We start from the raw sequence: 21,110 nt of genomic DNA on the forward strand, positions 1-21,110 counted from the left end.
GAGAGGCTGCCATGGTGCATGCATACTAACAACCCTGCAATTGACTCCAGTGAGGCATCCCTGGACGCTGTTCAAGAACTGCAGGGAAAGAAATGCCTCCCAGCGGAGCCAGCAGACTTGCCAGGGACGCGTGCCTGGTAAACCCAGCAACACACCCTCGACAGCAGCCACCTATGCCTACAAAATCAGCGCATCCCAGACTGGTTCAGGTTGAAGGGACCTCAAAGCTCCTCCAGCTCCAAGCCCTGCCACGGGCAGGGACCCCTTCCACTGGAGCAGCTTGCTCCAAGCCCCTGTGTCCAACCTGGCCTTGAGCACTGCCAGGGATGGGGCAGCCACAGCTTCTCTGGGCACCCTGTGCCAGCGCCTCAGCACCCTCACAGGGAAGAGCTTCTGCCTAAGGGCTCACCTCAGCCTCCCCTCGGGCAGGCTAACACACACCATGTAAACTACTCCCGCCCTCCCCATAGGCGCCTCCAACAAGAAGCCAGCAGCCTACTCACATGAGGCACGGTGGGAAAATCACGGCTCCCGCAACGCGCTGGCTACGGCGGCGGCACCCCCGGGGCCGGGCAGGGGCTCCCCCGGCACGGAACCAAAGCCCAGCCCGCACCTCCGAGCTCCGGGCGCGCCCCTCGGGGCGTCCCCGCCCGGGCCCCAGCGCCCTTCGACGGCTCCGCACCGCGCGGAACGTTCCAGAGCAGCGCCCGCACCGCCGCCGCGCTCCTCCTCTTCCTGCGCACCGCCCCACGGGGCCGCACCTGCGGCGGATTCGAGCCGAGGCCGTGCGGCAGCTGAAACCCCTTAAACAACCCTCGCCCCTTCCCTTAAAGGCTCGTATTTATTCACTAATCACCTCCCTAACGGCCCCCGCTGACACCCGTCTGGTTACAAAGGGGTCGCACCTGAGCCCACCCAAATTTAACGCTGCCCCCCCCAGTCTGCTGTTGCCCGGTTTGCACTGAAGCTGCTATGGCCGGAGGTAAGGTCAGGGAGTGTCTCAGAGCTGGCAGCCTCAGAGCTCCAGCACGGCTCCTCGTCTGCTGGTACCAGAGCCCTGGCTTTGCTCGCCTGAAGCAGCCGAGTCCTCCTCAGGGAGAGCCCCTTCCCGTGAAGCAGGGGTGAGTCCGTGTGCCTGCTTGTGCCTTTGGGGGTTAGGTGGGTGTTGTGCTCTCTGCGTAAAGTTTATTCTAGAGTGGGCCTTGTATAGCCTTTAGGCTGCAAAAATACTCATTCATAAGCAGCCGGTGTTCAGCCCACAGATAGGAAGCTGTGAATCATGTATTAACTCTCAGTGCAGAGCTGAATGGAGAACGTGCTTATGGCTTTTTCATTTTGCTGCGTGTGTAATGCTCAGGTGTTTCCAAGTGCTTGTCTGGCTCATGGGGTTTTGCTGGGCAGAAGCACCCAGGCCCTGGTGAGCGCAGGCTCCTGGTGTTGCCTGCCTTTGGTGGGCAGGGATGCGCGGTCTCCTGTAGGATGCTCGCACAAAGCCAATGCTCACCCAGGGCGAGTGGAGCTGCCCTGGCTGGCAGAGGCAGGGAGGGGGGTCTGCCCCCCTTGGCTTCTCCCCAGCAGAGAGGGGAGGCAGCGCATAAAGCGCTGCTGTTCCGTGGAGCTTCTGCTTGTTCCTGACGGTGGTGCTGGAGGTGCTGCGCAGGGGCTGGTGGCGAGCACAGTAAGGTCTCTGCTCTGGCCTGCACAGAGGTTGGGTCTGAGCTGCGGAGTGAGGGTGCCTTAGTCCAGCCTGTGGCACTGTGACCTGAGGCTGCTGGTTCAGGTGGTGGCTGCCATGCGGCAGCAGCTGAAGCAGGTTAGAGCTTAAGGAGTGTGGTCCAGGTGTGTGACACTGAATTATCACCCTCTGTACAGGAGTAGGAATAGTGACCTAGAGCGGAAGTGCAGTGTAATCAAGTCTGTAACAGTTCCCAGGTGTTTCTCCTGGCTATATTGCTTCTTGTCATGCTTCCAGGCATGAGCCCCGTTTCAGTCTGCCCCCATAAACCTGCTTCAGCTTTATAAAGCAAGGGCCCTGGCCCCACGTGGGACCTGCTGCCCTGAATTTTTCTCCTTATACAGAATTTCTGTAACTTCTCTCTTGAGTTTAACATGAATGAAAACATGAACAATCTTGTGAATAGGAAATGGGATGCTGCACGGTATGTTTTTAGCACTCTGCATCAGGGATTAGATGCACAACTCCTGTTGCCATAGCTTTCATCCCTCTGAGGCTTAAATGTGTCACATAAGCTGAATGAGGTACGCAGCCATGGCAGGAGGAAAGAGGTGTGCCACAAAGGAGGGAGCCACAAGCGAAGCAGGGATCTTTTCTTTCAGTTTCAGCCTAATGAGTCAACATTTATGATGTCAATAATTTTAAGCTGTAAACAGCAAGCTAACAAAAGCCATGTGGGGGAGGAAGCTGGAGCTGAGCTCTGGATGACTGGCACTGCAGTCACTAGGCAAGACCTCCTCAAAGACCTGCGTGTCCATTACGGACTCTCACCAGCGCAGACATGGTCCCAAGGGAGATGCTAATACCAGAACAGAGCAGCTGTCCCGTTTGGTCTCTCGTGCAGTGGCCGGTGCCTGAGTTTGGGTAGCAAAGGCAGGAATTCCTCCTGATTCACAGGATCGTTCACAGCGGTCCCCAGTGCACACTGCTAGGGGAGGGGATAATAAATGGGAAGGTCTCTGCCGGAGCTGCTTTGCTTTTTGTTCCTCTGCGGAAGGTAAATGGGGGAAAGTTCCATTTGAGTCAAGGGAGCTTCCCTGGGACCCTTACAGATGAGTAACAAATGGTTCTCTTTGGCAGTGTTTCTAAGAGGTGCCAATCCACACTTGTGCTGTTAAGTAAGCGAGTTCTGGCGTTCCAGGTGCTTCTGCTTTTGCTTGGAATGAGAAGTCAGCTGCAGGAAAAACAAAGCTGGGAGGGAACCTGAAGGGAAAATCCCAGTGATGTGGGGCAGGTGGAGGAGCTGTAGCAAAAGGAAGGGGCAGGATTTATTTCTCATCTGCTGCTTGTGTCAGTCATTCTGGTTTTCAAGTGTGAAACTTCTCCAGTTTGGAGGTCACTGCGAGGTGAAGCTCCTGCTGTTTGCATCAGACGATTGCATGTGTCCTGCTTAAGAAGCGATGTCCAGGTAGTCACGTTTACCTGGGCGGGTCTCTGGGTAGCAGAGATGCTGGGCTTCACTTGACTGAACCTCTGATATGTTTTAGTTGTGTTTTTTCATGCAATTCCCAGGTTTGGCTCCCACCAGCGTTGGGCTGGTCCCCTTGTTACAGCATGTAATTGAAATGAAGCGTGTGCAAGTCCTGTTACATTTGGACTGAGGTCTCTGCCACAGTATAAATAACACTGGCTTCAAATCATGCTTTTGAATGCTTTGCCTTACGCTCCTGTAGCAGTGCATACTTGAGCAGGGGTCAACACACTGTCGTTCTGGTTCAAGGAATGGCAGTTGCTCAGGGGAAGTCGGTTTTTAGTGAGGTGGTGGAAGACTGTGTGAAGGAAGTGTGAGAATGGTAACCTGGGTATTCAGGCACTTGTATGTCTTGAGCAAATGGTCTCTGCTTCAGTACTGTGGCTCAGGATCTGGTTTTGACCTGGGAAGGAATAGCAAGGCCCTGTGCAGCCCAAGCCTGTGCTCTGATTTCTTGTTACTGTCTTCCGACTGTAACATAGCATGTTTGCAGCTATGGGCTGGATACCATGCTTCAGGCTCTGAGGATCAACACGCGGTAGTGCATCTTGGCCTTCCTTAGAAGTCCCTACTCCTAAGCAGAGGTGCTCCTTGCACATCCATCTTCCCTGCTGCTCCTGCCTTTCTAAATGAAGCTCCGACTTACACAAGGAGGCTGTGAACTAGGGAGAGGGAACATGTAACTCGTTCCAGTCCTCCCTGCTCAGACAGGAGCCGTGCTCAGGCAAGCAGTCACCATCCACTGTTCTAATTGAATATTCTGTTTTCCCTTCGCTGCGGCTTCATTTTCACGTACCAGTGACAAACAAGAAACTGCAGCACGTGCCTATTTACACCTTGCTCTCATTTCAGCATCCCTCCTGGTGGCTCTTGTGCCCAAAGTAAATGCAGGAAAGGGAAGTGGTAATAGAGCTGCTGATTAACCAGCCCTGCGTGATTGACTGAGGTACAAGCTGGGTGGAGCAGCAATGCTGGGGGAAAGCTTCCCTCGCCCCCTTCTTCCAAATCACATATTTTTCAAGTTCACATCAATTACTTCCATTTCCAGCTGGATAAACCTGAATGAGAAAGCTTTCTGTCACTGTGCCGACACGACCGTGAAGCGCTTTGTTAGTGCCTCCTGATGCAATCCAAATTGGGTGTTTGCAGGAGAGAAGTCTGGCATGGACCTGGGGGAGATTAAACAGCAGGGAAAGAAACAATGGGAAGATGTGAAGTCGGAGCCTGTGTTCAGGTTCTGGTTCTGGTCTGTTGTGCAAGGAGCACGTGCCTGTTTGAGGCTGCAACTGAATGAGCTGTAAGTATGCTTGTGAAACAAAAGGTGCCTGTGTGCTTGTGTGGCTACTTCTGGTGGCATTCCTCTGCGGCTTGGAAGTACCAGACAACAGCAGTTACCAGTTGTACTTCATAAGCTCTGCCTGCCCAACAGAAACCTCACTGAGACCTGCCCGAGTCCTTTGTTGATCTTGTGATGGCTTTAAGCAGCAGCAACCATCTGTACTTCTGAACATGTTACGTGGCTCCATAGCAAATAACATTTCCTGCCGTAAGGAGATTAGTATGAAAATGGATGGGGATTTAATTCAGTTTTTGAAACTAGAGAGCTCTGTTTCTCATTTCCCTGTGCTTTCCATAGTGGGCTGCTCCCGTTGCCGCTCCAGCAGTATCAAACTCTGTGGGAGGTTTTTTGCACAGAACCATTCCTGTTTTCTTTGTGCTGGAGGATTTTGACTTGTGGACTGGTGTAGAATAAAGTCTGGCTGTAGCGGGTAAATACTGCCTGGTTTGTACTTAGATGCACAACAGAGCTACCGTTTCACTGTGTCATGCGTGTGTGTTATGTTACAATACACAAGAAAACACACCGATCTTTCACTGTAGATATGGTCTTAAAACATGATTGCTTTAAAATACAGCTTGGGATGGGTGCCTGGGAAGGCCAGGGATACTGCTGCTAAAGCACTAAGCGAGGCAGAACAGAACTGAGATTCAATTTCCCGATCTGCTGCCATTTTCCTGGGAAGCATGATTCTGGATTGTTTCGTGCCCCATCCCAGCTTGCTTCTCTCTAAATCGCACTGAGACTTTGCACCTTTCGCATGTTGAATCTCGTGAATGACGATCCAGGCAGTTGCATGGAAAACGGTTTTTGTCAGAGTGACCTGATTTAGTTATTTGAGGTTATGAATTTGGTTGACAGTGGTAACAGCAGAGCTATAAAAAGCTTAAGCTATTTTAAGGTGTTTGGCTGCAAGCTGTATGATACTGTGATTAAAAGTTGGTTGAACACACAATAAATGGCTAAGAGCTGTGGAACGGGGATTTTCCTTCCTAATACAATTCCACAGAAAAATTGTGGTGAGGGTAAACCTTCAGGAAGGACCACAAGATAGTTTTGTGCTGGTTCAGTCTTCGTGGGCTCCTTTCATGCCCTGGACAGAGCAAGGAGTTGGCACATCGGAAGCCAGACTGACCATGAGTACTAGGTTCAGAAAACGCTAGCGCTGGGTTGCAGTGAACCTCCTGCTTGCTGAGCTTTTACCTAAACAGTTTGCAGTGTTAAGACACTTGGCACTAGCTTCCTTCTTGGTATAACGCCTCCCATAGTTAATACCTATGTGAATCGCTAGCAAAGCAGGAGACTGTTACTCTGTTATCAACGAGGTCTATAGCAAAGAAAGTCTTTCTGACCTTGGGATTTAGATTATTTCTCTTTGCTGTCACTCCCTGTTTGTAATTTTCCCAAGGTGCTTGTGCTGAGCTAAGATGCTGTGAGAAGCAGGAGCAGGTAATAGTGTGAAGATCACCTGTTCCTTGTGAAAGTAATGAACCAGCTTATCTGGGATTGAGAGCTATGGAGTCATTCCCCTAGGAAGGAAAATGAAGGGAAAGCCCATAAGAAATTTGCTGCAGTTTTTAAACAAAGACAATTGTAGAAGAAACAGGTATGTTGAGGGATAAGGCAATAGCGTTTGTTTTACTTCGTGCATTGATGCTGAACTCCTCATTGCAGAAGAAGAACTGGGGGTGAGGGGACTGAAAGGTGTGTGTGTTTGTTGACTGGGATTTGGGTTTAATGCTGGGTGGTGTTCAGCTCAGCAATGTAGTAATGTGTTTCCAGAGGCAATAAAACTAATGCCTTAAACCCGAACCTCTCAGTGAGTACAAGTCAGGAAATACCGCAAAGGCGCTACCTCTCAGGTGTGGAAATAATGAAGGCAAGATAGAACTGGCACTGAAGTGCCTGAAGTCAGTGGGCAAGGCCAAGTTTGAGTCTGTTCAGAACAGTCATTTTAATGTTACTGCCTGAATGGAATCTTGGTTTGTATGAGTGGATTTCTTACTGTGTGCTAAGCTGAAAAATCTTTGGAGAAAGGATTGTTGGAGCACATATTTGGGAAGTGCTGCATCTCCTTTGTCTTCTGCTGGCTCCATCAATGTGAGATGAGAGTATGGTGGGTGACAAGGTCACTTGTGCTGCTAGAACAGCAGTGATGTCAGCAGCACTTCAGAATTGTAAGAACTGCTGTGGTTCCTGGGGCTCACACAGCAGCCTTGGCTTCAAGCGTTACTTTGGGTTGTTAACCTCTCTGTTGGAGCCTTAAAAAGATTTTGAGTGCTTGAGATTTGTCAGTGCTTGGTGTAGTGCAATGTCTCTGTCATACTTCAAGCTCCGTTCATGAGGACAGAGCAGGTCCACCAAAGGTAAGATGTAAGATGTTTCTAGTGCCTTTTTTGAATGGCAAAATGGATAGAGTGGATGGGAAGGCGCATCGCTTTGCCCTTTTAGCATGGGTAACTGGTCCTAGCTAGGAACTCCCCATCATCTGGATATGTTCTATTCCTAGGATGTTTGTGGATTGCTTGGTTCATAATCTCTTTGTGTCAGTTGTTTGTAAGTACATGACCACTGCCTACTATGGCGCTGCTTTTGGGTACCGGAGGATGAATAATCATCATAAATGTGGTGCAGTCAAAATACACCTGCGTTTTGGCAGAGGTACGTGAATGTTTTTCTTCTGAAACTAAATTCATAATGGATAAGAAAAAGAAAGCTTGATCCAGGCTGTTGAAGACTGCATCCTAACTCCTGCCAAGGACAGACACGCCACACTTAGTCTGTGGCACAGACTGTGGAGTTTGTTTGGCAGTGGGTTTGTTTGTACAATGTTGTCAGTTCCTTTTAAAATAAGATGCAAAACTGTCTGCAGTGAATGACTAATGCTGGAGGGAAGCAGGCTGGGGGCTTGAAGGGAACAGGGTGGGGAGGTTGGTGCATTATTGGAGCTCTGCAAGTAACCTTAGCGGAGGCCGCTTGCCCCTGCCATCTCACTGAGCAGCTCCATTATGGGAGGTGACAGGTCTGGGGGTAGAAGGGTATGGAACCTATGAAGTTCAAAGCTTGACAAACTGTTGCTACAACAACTTACCTTTGCGCACGAGATTTGCCGTAACAATAAACTTTAACAAGTGGGATTTGGGGACCGGTAAAGCCTCTCAGACTGGCAGGTGTTTACTGCCGGAGGTGTTGGGGAATGGGAGAAATTCAGTGGAAATTCAGGCAGCCCTTTCAAAAGCCCATGTGTCTGTTTGCTTTGCTTTTCCTGTGGTCTCCCTGCACAGAACTTTCCACCTTTTTTGCATATTGAATTTGAAAATCAGCAATCTATAGGAGCTGCCTCTGCAGGAAGGATTAAGTCAGCAGATGACTGCTGCAAGGATGGATTCCACAGCCGGCATCAACTGAGATCAGTTGTATGAACTTAAGCTACAAAGGTGCAATGTCCTAAGGGTCAGAGGAAGGTGAACTTGGGGGTTCAGGGAAGGGAAAAGTAGGAGAAGCTGCAGACGTCTCTGCTTTTCCTGGGGCTCTGTGTTGCATGAGGCAGTTGTGCTGCTGCTGAGTGCAGACGGTGATTGTGCTCATACTCACAGCCCAGCTGGATCACTGCACCAGCATCGTTTGCTGCCTCCTACGCTCCTTGTGCGCTGTGTAGAGGATGCCCTGAGGAGGAAAACATAAGATGAAAACCACATGAAAAATTCAAGGATTTTTTTTTATTAATAACAATAATATCCCCATATGTTTGCATTGTTATTAGAACCAAACAGTTGCCTCGGCTCCAGGATGTGAAGGAAAAGTAAAAATGGAGTGTTTCTATGTTAGACACTAAATTGAAGTCCCTCTCCAAAGCAGCGCGGGGAAAGAAGGGAATGGTGCAGTGTCTTAGAGGCTTGGGACTCCGTGTGTTAGATGTGAAAGTCTCTTCCTGTGTGTGAGGTACAGTGGCTCTGCCTTCTGTGAGCTCCTATAATAACTTTCTGTTCTGGAGCGGGTGAATTGGCCCTTGAGGAGCTGAGATATGAAGCAGGCTGTGTACCCTTAGTAGCAGCTCTTTCTTCTTGATGTTGAGCCCAATTCTGTCTCACTCTTCAGATCTTTCTATGTTAGTTTCTAGCACTTCTTCATTGCTGCTGGACCTATTTGGACTTTGGGATCCCGGAGTTGTTAGTGCCACTGGACCTCTGGTGTCCTTGTTAGCTAGAAGACTGGTTTGTTGTGGTGGGGTTTTTTTTGTATATTGAGCCTTTAAATATCATTCTTCTATCCTCTCCCAATTTCATTTTTCCTCTTTGTAGAAGAAATGTGAGGCTGAGGCAAAGACAAAGAAACACCGTGTTCAAAATGTAATTTTGCCTCTGCTGAGCATCCATGTCAAAGGCAAATCCATGGCTGGGGGCTGCCTGAAATAGTTTCCTGTCTAATATAAAGCAGAGTGATGTGTAACTTGGACTCCTGATGTGAAGGGCTGAGGAGATTGAAAGGTGAGCAGAGCACCATGGAGATGCTGGAGTCTGCCCTAACAATATTGGGATGCTTTTTGTCCAGCCGTACAAAACAAACATTTGCTGCCGCTGTATGTGGGATGCCTCGTCCATGGGGGAGGGAATTCCTACACTAAACTGCGGGAGATGCGGAAGGTCAGAGCACTTGGGCGTTTGTCCCTGAAACGGAGCGATGGGCAAAGGTTGCCCCAAAATCCACAGGAGTTCCTTTCCTTTGGTGTGGGAATCGGTGTTCTGCAAGGAGCCAGATCCCCTGCTTATAAATCAGTCCAGTTTGTAATATCTGTCAAGTGTTTGGGGACACCTGGGTATCTGCTGCTGTATAAATGTCAGCTGTTATTACAGTTTCTTGCTTGGGTTATTGATTTCTCCCCTGCTGTGCTCACTGGGATGGAGTGAGCTGAGGGTTCTGGTAGCTCCGTTCTTCGTCCTCCAGCTTCTTGTCTACACCATACTTCAAACCCCCTTTCCCTGGGCCACGCTGTAGTGACCATGTCTCATAACCAGATACAGCTTTCCCTGCTGTAGCTTTTTGTTTCCCTTCAGCCCAGCAGGTTAAGCAATGCCCAGCTCCTGAGTGCATACCCTCTGGGGCACAGAATAATGTCCTCTGTGATTCTTGTAGTGATGTTCTGTGGACTTTGTATCCTGCTTCCCCTCCAATGCACACATCCGCACCCGCTTACCCTTTATCCTACAGATTCTGCTCTTGTTTGAATGGAAATGTGTTCAGCCCTGTTGTTTTAGTCTGAAGGACAACGTTGTCATTCTCTCTCCTAGCAAATGTGCTGCCCTAACCTTTGAAAGCCCAGCTGTGAAATACGAACCTTTGACAGGATCTAATCCCCCTGGAATCCCTGCAGTGTTTTAGCTTTGCACTCAAAGCTGCTTCACTTAAGGGGAAAACATCCTTCCCTCTTTCCCTTCCCAACTCCAGGAAGTCTTCCCTGCCTCCCTCTTCCCTACTGTCATCATGTGAAGAAAGTTTCTTCACTACTCTAGCAAATGTTGAGCTTCTAAGGGTGGAAGTGCCCAGTTTGGGTTATTTAGGCATTATTTATTGAAAGCACTGATGTACAAGTCCTTCTGTTTTCCTAAATCAGCCATGACAAAGGCAGAAAGACACCGGAGCTCACTGGGTGGAGATGAATGTGCTGAAGTTAATCAGAGCAGGTATTACGTTGAGACGCGTGTTCTCTGAACCAATTTGGTGCTCTTAAAACCGTTCTTGACTTTCCCAGATTACATGGGTGCTTTGCAAGTACCATGAATAACAGCAGTAGTGCCGGTCTGCTCTCCACTAGCCACACCAGCAAAACTGGGTTTAAAGGGTACAGTGAGTGTGGGGGGGTTTGGGTTACCTGTGAGCAGGTCAGTCTGGTGTTAGAAGAGACACAGGGCACAGTAAGGAATCGATACTCAGCTGGTGTAAATGGCTGTATAGAAGTAGCAGGGGATGTTGATTTATAGACCTGAAGGTCTGGAGTGCTCATCTTTTTAATTAGCATCTGATGTGCCTGGAAGCCCTCCTTGGATCAATGTGTAATGACATTGCAGGTGCTCTGGAAACACAGCACGAGGCTTCAGGTCCCAGAGCACTTGCAGTCTGCAGGGCAGTTGCTGGAGTTGGAAGAACCGCTGCTGGAATCTCATCTGCTCGCAGTCGCTCTGCTAACGTGGAGCGCAGCTTGGGTGACTGCCCTCAATATCACCCAGGTAAATCTTAGGACCAATACTTCTAAACAGTCACGTGCCAGCTGTGCTCGCCTAAACACAGGTTTAAAGCCTCTGTGCTGTATCAGCTCCAGCTGCAGTTGTCATGTACTGCTGTGTTGTGCTCAGAATCACAAACAGGTTTGCTACTTGACCAGGACAAAGAGCAGGTTGATGTCAGACACAGGAGCAGAAATAACTTTTCAGGCTTGCATCCTGCCTGCTGCATCTGTGCTGGGTCTGTGCTTCATCTGCGCTTCCTGGCACAGCATTCCAAATAGAAACGGTTCTAACAGAGAAGGAAGGGTTTGTGATTCCTCTGCTTGGCAGGCAACTTGATAGAAACGCAGGGAGGACAAAAAGAGGAGTCATGTTCACCTAAATGTGAATGAGATGCTTTTATGGGCTTCTTTCCCTTTGCATGCAGTGGAAGCAAGGGGTAATAAATCGGAGGACTTTTATATCTCGCTGACATTGCTAAAACATCACATTATCGCAGACTGCCATCAATGAGCTCTTCGAAGAGACACAGCTGGACTCTGGGAGTATGGAAGCAAAGTGATTATCGGAAACCATCAGCCGGTACTGGAAGGACCGCAGGAAAGTCAATAACTTATTAGCACTCGTTTCTGGGTTACCCGGTTTCCTAAAGAGATGCCCTTCCCACTGCTCAAGTAAATGGTTCTGTTATGCAAAGCCACGGGTTGTCATCCCCTGTCCTGTAGCCTGCTCAAAGTGCTGGTGTTTGTAACAGAGTGAGAATAGGTCTGAGAAATGCCAAAGGCAACACAGTCACAGCTCAGGGTTTGTTTAAAAGTTGCTTGGAAATTGGGTCTTGTTCCAGAGGTACCGGCGAAGACCAAGAGCACCGCTTACAGGAGCTGCCGGCAGAGCTGTCCTCTTCGGTGCCTCTGAATTTCTCTGGTAATGATCCTCGTGGGAGTGAAGGGGGTACCTAAAATACAGCGGTTCCGCGTCCTCATGCTGCTCTGAACAGAGCCAGGTATCGCCGTACCTGTGGCAAAGAGGTTTTGCCACTGTTTCTGAGGAGTCTTGCACTGATGTAGTGCTTCAGGTTTAAGACTGGGCAATGCTGTCCACAAGAATGTCTGGATAATCAGAGGGGGTCTTAGGAGGTGATGTCCAAGGCAAGGGAAAACTCAAACCCATGCTTAGTCTTGGTGTCTTCTATGGATTGCAATCCACAGATGTTCTTTCTGGCTTGGGGCTGTTGAAGCACCACTTCTGATGGAGCTGTTTGGTAAGGGTTCTTGGTGTCTAAATGTGCTTTGAAGATAGTGAGAAATAGTTGAAGGAAGTGAACAGTCTCCAAAATAAAGATCCAAGGCAGATAGAATCGCTGTGTGCTTAGAGCCTGAGAAGGAGCCATGTGTTCTGATGGCGAAGTAGCAGGGAGGAATGTGACATTTGTTGTCTTTTTGGGGTGAAGTCTCTGCATTTAATCATGCTGGGGTGGGTACCAGATGTGCAAGGAAGAAAAACTATTTAACCATTCAGACTTGAGGGAGAAGAGGTGCTGTCCCATCCTTCCCGGAGCCTTCTGACGTGTTGTGTTAGGTGGTTTGGGTGCTCTGGAATACTCTTAGAAGCTGTACAGGGGTAGTAGGTAAGAAAAGAGGAGCTTGGTCCTGGGATGTGGAGTTGCACAAGGGCAGTTCTCCTTTCCTTCTGTCCTCCTTCACATACACTAAATTAATTTACTTACTTAATGGACCATAATATCTCTATCACCAGTGAAGCAGAATGTATACAGCTTTTCATATACATTTCTTGCGCCATTAAACTAGTCTCCCTATGGCAGAACCTGTGAATAAGTTCCAGTGGGTAACCTGGAATGTTTTAGGGTACAGCTTCTGCAATAAATGTATATCTGCACTTGGCAACTCCTTAATATGCAACGCAGTAAAAGAATGCAGACTTAGGCTGCAGTGGTGATGAAGAGGTGCTTGTATTTAACACTCTTGCTTTGGGATGGGATGGGAGAACGTGTTGGTCAGAACCCTCTGGTGCTGTGGGTCAGTGTGACTTGTGAGATCAGTGAGGTTATGTAGTGGAGGAGGCTTGTCCAGAGCAGTGTGTTTGTAGCAGCAGCTCCACTGCATTCCCAGCTGCTTTGAAACCTCTGAATGATCCTGGCCAGGTCTGACCCAGGGGCTTCCCACTGCCTTTGAAACTTGCATGCGCCCAGGCTGTGTCCCCCGTGGCTGAGGTGAGCTCCCAGTGACATGGTCCTCCCTTCTCCCCATCCCACACCAGCAGATTACAAAACAGGGGCAGGAGCTGGTTAACAGAATTTGTTTCAACATCGAACATCTCTGCTGCTGTTCCTCTGTACCGAGTACACATGACAGGGTAATTTATGTCCTGAAACTACAATCCATATGAATTAGCCTGGCACAAATACATCTCTTCACAATAATGCACACAAGATGCTTCAAGGAGTGATAACAGCAGCCCTTTCCTATATGTTCTGCTTTACCTGCTGACTAATTATCTAATTATTTTCTTGTAATGATATAAAAGGCTTTTTATTCTCCCTTCTCCCCGGCTCCTATAATGCAACAAGCGCTGCTTGGGAGCTGTGGTGTAAAACCAAGCCCAGAAATAGCACTAGTAGATTGACTTCTGTGCTGACACAAGTGTGCATCCTGGCGAGGGTACCCTACCCAAGGTGAGGCTTTGAAGGGTTGTCCATGTGGGGAAATGGGGTGTCAGCTGCTGTGATGTGTAGTTTGGGATAACTTCCTTCTCCTTCATATCAGGAAGGAAAAGCTTTCCATTTATTGCAAGGTGGGGTCTTAAATGTGAGTGGTTACTGTGGGACCGTTCATGTTTCACATGCTCACTTGCTTTGGTTATAGCTTGTGCTCCTCTACCTGTACTTCCAACAGGTGACCTTCATTGCTAAGTGGTTTGTTTGCAGTCAAAATTCCTTCTCCAAGCTGCCTTCATCCCCTGTGTTTTGCATTAGCAGTGGAGCTGCTAATGAGTGGGGAAAGCCCTTGGCTGGATCACCTCTGTTCACCTCCCCTGGCTTACTGACCAGCCTCTTCAGCACCGAGGCGCGTGGTGGTAGGAGCTCTCTCCCCAGCCCACGTGCAGGACCTTGCTTGGTCCTGTTTCCCTGCCTGGTGTTACTATAGTAATGAGTAACGATTAAGAAACCTTTGAATTCTGTTTAATAATGCAGAGTCCTTGCAGAGCTAATGATGAGAAGGGGCTGGGTGAGCGCACCAGTGCTTGGGTTGTTTCCTTTGCCCACAGCAATGCAGGGGGCAAAAGTCCAGCCAGGAACCTTGGAGGAGCTGCTGTTAGGAAGTGTCAGTGCTGCTCTAGGCCATACCTGCTGTTTGCTTGGCTTGAGGTGAGCTGTTAGTGAGCATTTTTGAAGTGCTTCAGAGATGGATAGTGAAGAAGAGCACAGCTCTTCCATCTGCAAATAAAATTGAGCCTCTTTTCCCAGGGATGTGATCCAGTGCCTTCAGAAGCCATAGTTGTGTACAATGAAGGTGTGCTTAAATGCTTTCCAGTATTGGAGCCTCCTTGTGCTGTAATTCTAATTAGAGATGAATTGCAGTATGATTTCACCAGGTTTCTTTGCTTAGTGGCTCTTCCACATAAGTTACCAGCAGCTTTCTTACTCCTTTTCTCCATTCTTCATAGCTGTCATGAGAGAGCTGCGGTCATGCTGATGCATCTTGTATGATGCTGCCAATTTATTACCTCCCCAAGATGTAATAAACATCAGCCAAATGCTGCCCAGTTTAAGGATGAAGAATTCACCAATGCATGAGGGGCTGCAAGGGAAAGCGGAAAACAACTCGCACAGGGTTTTCATCAATTGTTTAACCTTGTGGCCTTACAGCAATAATGGAGTGAGAAATGAATTCTGTTCTCCTTGTGCTCCATGGTGCAGTGACCTTGCTGGATAATTACCTTCGGGTTGTCACAGCCACCTCAAGTACGCTAAAAGAGGGAAAGAAAAAGCATGTCAGATGCCACTTAGGTGTACTGGGAGACAAAGCATGAGCAGTGAAATCGTGTCTGAATAACCTGCTGACACCATTAATAAAACCTCATAAAGAAGCAGAACAAGGCGATCAGTTTGCTCTGTCCTTATCCCCTTTACTTGTGGTATTAGTGGTTTCTGTTGTTACGAGCTTTTTGCTGTGCTTGGATACGAGGGTCCCATTTTCATGGCAGCCTTACATTCCGAGAAGCCTGGCAGACCAAAGGAAAGCCGAGGGCACAGCAGGGCCTTTCCAAAGCTGGAGAGAAGGTGCAGAGCAGAACTGGGAATTTTAGGCTAAGAACCCAGGGTGTGAGATTGTGATGATGTGAGAGTTCATTCAGGCAGTAACTGATGTAGTTACATTTAGTACTGACTGATTTAGTAACATTTAGCCCACTCGCTGCTCTGGACTGGCTTGATGAATTTGATGTTTCTACAGCAGTTTTGCGGGGCTCCTCCATCCACAGTGATGAAGAAAAGCCTGTGGGAGAGGTGTTGATGGACCAACTCTTATTTAATATTGCTTGATTTTGCTGTAAGGTCCTGGGCAGCTTTGTGTGACTGAAATACAAAATCCGTAACAACAATAAAAAGCAGTCAGCCTCTCAAGTAACGTGCATAAAACTTAACCAACCACACTGAAGCCTTTCAGTGACACAAAGTTAGTAAGAAAATACATTGTCATGAGATGAGTTGCCTTTCATTGTGAATCCAAGTACATTAACACATGTACAGCCTCAAATCAATTGTGTATCTCCTGGCTGTGTGGGTTCCTAATTGAGATTTGAACTCCTACATACTATTAGCATCCAAATCAGAAACAGTGGGAAGAATAATAGGAGTGATCTTAACCTACTGAACTACGGTAACAATACTGCAGCCAGAAAGGGATGATCCTGTAAGAAAGATGGCAGTTTAAGAGAGAACAGAAGAACATGCTTGGCCTGCCTGGGTGTTTGTGCTATATTATAAGCTATGTGAACACCTCTTGTACCCCATTGATGCTCTGTGCGAATACCTCAGCACTGAAACAAGTGTGAAAGAAAATGACTTTGAATTGAGGCTGACTAACCCTCACTGGTTTCATTTCAATGGCACTGCTGCTAAGCTGGGGTTCTCTGCTCTTTTCTATTCCATTATGTACAGTTTTAATTAAAAAGACAACCACTCCAGCTAATAATTTGCTTGATAATGTATCAAAGCCTCCGGTACAACAGGGATGAATTATGCTCCTCCAATAGTCGTGAATTACTGATGAAATCACTTCAGCCTAACTTACTGAACTGAATGTCAGGGTCAGGCCCTCTGTTTTCTCCACTGATGTGCTGAGTGGGGAACTGAAACCTTCATTTTAAGTGCCGGATTCTTCCAAACTTCGCTACTACTCCTGCCCATGAGGTATGGAGGGCAATAATGTAAAAGAAGCTCCTTACTGCATGTTCAAGGGTTGACAGCTATTAAGAGCTTATTGAGTTTAGCTGTTGCTTTCAAATGATGCTGCGAGACCGAGCTGGCTCCAGCCAGGATTTTCCCATCAACCTTACACCATTATCTTGGATTTCTAATGACGTGTCCATTCCTTTGCTCCTGATGGTCCCCTTTAGCCAGGGAAGAGCATTATCATTCTTATTTTATTACTGTTGACAGCATGAGATTTTTCAACCACCTGAAACCACTGTTTGGCTGATCACTTGGTGAGTTATTGGGTTATTGTGAATTATGGGGTTCTTTCCTTCTACTCCTAGCAGATAAAAGTGCATTTGCTTGAAGCTAATCTTGATGTAAAAATCAAATCCTGTCTCCAGCTATAATGTGTGATGTGATCTAGGCCCAGGCTGACACAGAGGAGGCTTCAATGAGAAGAGCAGCCGTCAGTGCCAGGTTTGGGGTCTGATTCTGCTCTCTTTGGGGGCTGAACTCAGCACAGTCTCAACTTGCCAGTGAATTTGATGGGCCCAGTTAGAGAAGCTTTCATAGAGGAGCTGAACTCCTGGAGTCACTTGTGGAGTATTGGATTGGCAATCTCAATGCCAGCTTTTGTAACAGTGACAGCCCAATAGAGAACTGTTCCACACAAGTATTTGTCCACAATCCCTTTCTGTAGGGCTGAGCTACAATTGTACATAATTATTTACAAGGGTATAAAAGCCACCTGTGGTGCTTAATGCAATACCTCTACAATCAGCTCTTGCTTTGTTTCCTTATCAGGGTTGAATATTAGGACTGGCAAATAAACTTGCTCTCTCATCGCCTAATTTGTTGCCACAGTTGGATTAAAGTGGAGTTTGGTGGGGTTTTTATTTCCTTCTCAGCTGGTCCCTCGGAGGCAGGTTGGGAGATCACTTATCACAGCAGTGATGGAATCTCATTTCACAGAATCACAGAATCCCAAGGGTTGGAAGGGACCTCAAAAGATCATCTAGTCCAACCCCCCCGCAAGAGCAGGGTAACCTACAGTACATCACACAGGAACTCGTCCAGGCGGGCCTTGAATATCTCCAGTGTAGGAGACTCCACAACCCCCCTGGGCAACCTGTTCCAGTGCTCTGTCACTCTTACAGTAAAGAAGTTCTTCCTGATGTTAACGTGGAACTTCCTAGGGTGATGCATAACAGGAGATGCAGAGCAGTGTTTCAGTAGCAGAAGTTCAGCAGTAGATGTGGTAGTCGGTGTGTTACCAAATCCGCTTAAATGTCAGTATGTAAAATACTGTGCTTGAGACACAAAGCAGTTACAAGGCTCTGCGTGACTTTGGCCAAGTGACTTGCCTTGTTGGCAAGTGGAGCAATACCACCCCTTTTTGTCTATTTAGTTTGCAGGCATCTTGGGACAGGCTTGCCTGTTGCGTGTATGCGCTGCACAGTGGGGTCCTGGAATTGTTCATCCTCGTTTGGAGCTGCTGTTATAAGTAACAGTGGTAGGTGAATTGGCCAAGGGCCTGTGAGAGCCTGTTGCTTTGATGTTTGGAGTGGGAGCTTGCTCTGTGCAAGATGCTTTCCTGGAGGCTATGAAAGTCAGTGCAGTTAATGTTCTTTCTTTGTGTTAGCAAAGGCAGGATCTGCCCACGCTGTTGGGTAGTGCTCAGGGATCTGCATAGACTCCACCACATTCTGTGACATTTGCAAAAGACTTTATTGTTTGCACCTCTGAGCATTTAGGCCTATAAATATTTATTAACCTTCTCTCAGACATGTATCGCAGCTAAGGCAGAAATGACCTTCCCTATGGCTGGGACTGGGGAAGAGGGGAACCACTTCCATGGAGGAGCTGGAAGGGCACAGGCCTCAGCCCCGGGTACTTCAGCAGTGTGCTGTGGAGCAGAAGAGAGCCAGAGGAAACAGCAAGGGTCAGAAAGTGGGAGATGAGGGACTGCGGAGAGCAGGAATAGTTCCGAGCTCAGACGGCAGCACACCCAGGCTGAAACGTGGCTGCGGAGCTCTGCCACTTCAGGGTTGTGTGGGCTTTGAATTGCTTTCCAGTGGCTCTTCAGTAGGGTAGATTGTCTTCACAGCTTTTGGAGAAAGGGATGAACTCTGTTCACCTACATAAGAAGTGTTTTAGCTAAGTGCTGCTACTAACGAATGCTGTTGTTTCTTTAGTTTCAGCTACAGAAAGTCCTTATTTTAAGCCTCCTGTATGGCTGCAAGGGATTATTTCCTTTGCCTGAAGTAAGCAGTTATTGATGGTAAAACGAGAGACTGGTGCCTGTTTCCATTGGTGTTGGGACACGTGGACTGTCAAGACAGGGATGGTCCAGGTGCCATGTAGAGCACTTGCATAAAGAATGATGTCCTGGCGGCCCTGGTGGTGGGCAGGAGGTAGAGGGGGACCCCAGAGCCACTGGGGAGCTGTGTTTAAACCTGTCCTGTGAGGATCTCAGAGAGTCAGTGCATTGACTGGGGAAGTGGTGGAGAGGGCAGAAGAAATGCTCTTATTTGTAGAGAAAAGATAACTTAACCCATGTGCTGGAGGGAAATACTTATTAACTTCTCAGCATAGCAGTCGGCATCCTTCCATCTGCTGTGCCCTGAGTTAAAACATCATATGTGCCAAATTAGGCTAAAAGAAGTATTCCCCTTTGCTTTAGGGGAGCAAAGATCGCGCAGAATGACACATACAGAGGAAACAGGAAGCCTTCTCACAAGGTAACTATCGATTATTTAATCAGATGATAAACAACAGGCTACAGAATAGGTGCACATCTGGGCTGCTTCAGCCTGAGCTGGCTGCTCTTTCTCAAAGCAGGCACAGGGCTGCAGCCACGGGCAGTCCCCAGTCACCCAGCCTTGGAGCCTGGCTCCCAGGAGAGCACCTTTGGAGCAGGCACGCTGCAATAGAAGGTCGCGTGTTCCCTGGCTGGAAAACCCTGTTGAGCTGTTAATAGGTTTCAGTAGGAACAGCTATTTCTCAACCCTGTGTTGAGCTATGGGTCTGTTCCTGTTGACACCGTTTCTGGGGCTCTATAGTGACACATTTATTTGCCTCTTCCTGTTCTAACCATGCTCTGTGCTCCATGGTTTCAGTGGTGCTAAATCACACGGGCCCAGTTCTTTGTACCTTCACAACAGTTCCCACATAACCTGCTTGTGTAGTACATAAGCAGGAACTTGGGAGTAATATTGCTTTAGAAAACCTAAATACGTGAAGAATAGCATATACTGTAGAGCTGAGGTTGTTGCAATGTCCTCGTTATTGCTGACTAGGGTTGCATTGCCAGGGATGCATCCAGATGCATCCAGTATGATGTTCATGTCTTGTCCATTTAACCAAAATGCTGCAGTTATAAATGCTCAATGTCAGTGCTTTGTCCTGACATGAATTGTGGCTGCAGGTTGAAGGCAAGAGGAGGATCATTTTGAACCTGGACCCCACAAAAAGTGCATTTGTCTTTGGTGACACTGCAGTGGTGGCCGGTAACTCCCGTGTATAATCCAATATGAGCTTGTGCTGCTTGGGACTGCTCCCGTGAACGAGTTTCCTGCTGTTGGTTATCTGAACCTTGAACTTCAGTTGAGGGGAAGGAATTGGAACAGAATTGCACCAAAAAAATAAGCCTCATCTCAAAAGATTCAGACAACACACAGCTAATGGAGACTGCAGAAGCATTTTGATGCTCATATGCTAATTGCATCCCACTCCCTTCCAAACTGCAATCGCCTCATTGTTTTTGTGCTCTGTGTTTTTGAAAAGATTTCATTGAAGCCTCTTTAATGAGGCAGCCACAGAATGAAAGAGGTATGTTATGGATGGAAATTTCTTGTGGGTGCTCCGTGTTAATTCTTCTTTGATTTCGTCTTAGTGAACTTGGTCACTTTACAGGCAGAAACCAAAATTGGTTTAATTGAGAGACCAGTCAGTTCCAAACTGGCATCCTCGAGACAAGCTGAGCTCCTTCTGTTGTGTGCTGGGCTGAGCCATCGGTCAGGGAGCCTCGGTGGGTACCACTGTGTTCTGAGCTGCTCCTCTGCCTCCTGGGATGTGGGAGGAGTGTTCCTCTCCTTCAGAACAGCTTAAGGGTGATGCCCTGGCAAACCCACAGCCCCTGGGAGATGCTGCATGTCCTGCAGCAAGTACTGTGCAGGTGTTGCCGCTGGGTAAAGCAGCTTTGCATCACCGCAGTGTAGAGCCCAAGCCAGGCTTATGGGTTATTGGTATATTCCTTCTGTGCTTTGGTTTTGTGGGGGCTGGTGCAGTGCAGAGAGCTGCTGTGAGAACTGGTGTGACTGCACGTGTGCCTTAGGGAGTCCTTAGTGCCATTAATTATGATGTCTATAGGCTCTTTCTCAATTCTTTGCATATGCAGACAGTAACCCTGTGGGCAGCAGCAGGACTCTGCAGCAGCATAAATGTCTTTTCTTTTTTGTTGTCTTAATGTGGTGCTGCAATTAAAAAAATTAATAAATGAGAAGAAGATGAGGCTGTTGCCAGGGAGGGATTCACTGAGGTGGTTTCCGTTTTGTCTGTCTTGGTTTAATTTATTTCATCTGTTTTGTTGTTATTAGGAAAGAATTCACATATGAACTGTGCGATGTGTAAGCGTAGCGTGGTAAAGGTGGTTTAGCTGGAATAGGAGTGGCCCTAAATCTCCAGCAGGAGCATGATGAGAACCCCAACGCTCCCAAAACTGCAGCAGAGTTGGAACAGCTCTCACCATTCTCTGTCTTTTGTAACATCAGGTGATGCAGTTGAAAGGACAAGTTTTAGCAACCAAACATAGAAGACACGTGGAATCTCATGAGATTTCCAGACCAAAATGTTTTCCCAGGAAGTAGCTGCCGTTTCTGCCTCGAGGGTGGATCCACATTGGAACA

At 47.9% G+C, this 21,110-nt stretch overlaps 1 protein-coding gene and 1 long non-coding RNA gene across 2 annotated transcripts in view; one reads left to right on the forward strand and one right to left on the reverse strand.

The window, feature by feature from the left end:
- Positions 1–840, reverse strand: part of CSMD2 (CUB and Sushi multiple domains 2) — a 292,865-nt gene extending 292,025 nt beyond the window's left edge. Inside the window, exon 1 of the mRNA XM_065698010.1 lies at positions 504–840. The gene's annotated coding sequence lies outside the window, so the exon portion shown is untranslated. The remainder of the gene's footprint in view (positions 1–503) is intronic.
- On the forward strand, positions 765–20,904 carry LOC136023511 (uncharacterized). Its single transcript, XR_010616614.1, has 4 exons — positions 765–1,121; positions 18,887–18,944; positions 20,119–20,233; positions 20,802–20,904. It is a non-coding gene; the product is annotated as an uncharacterized LOC136023511 (long non-coding RNA).
- The last annotated feature ends 206 nt before the right edge of the window (positions 20,905–21,110 follow it).

The sequence above is a fragment of the Lathamus discolor genome, chromosome 18 (genome assembly GCF_037157495.1).
Source record: "Lathamus discolor isolate bLatDis1 chromosome 18, bLatDis1.hap1, whole genome shotgun sequence".
In the NCBI taxonomy this organism is placed as follows: domain Eukaryota; kingdom Metazoa; phylum Chordata; class Aves; order Psittaciformes; family Psittacidae; genus Lathamus; species Lathamus discolor.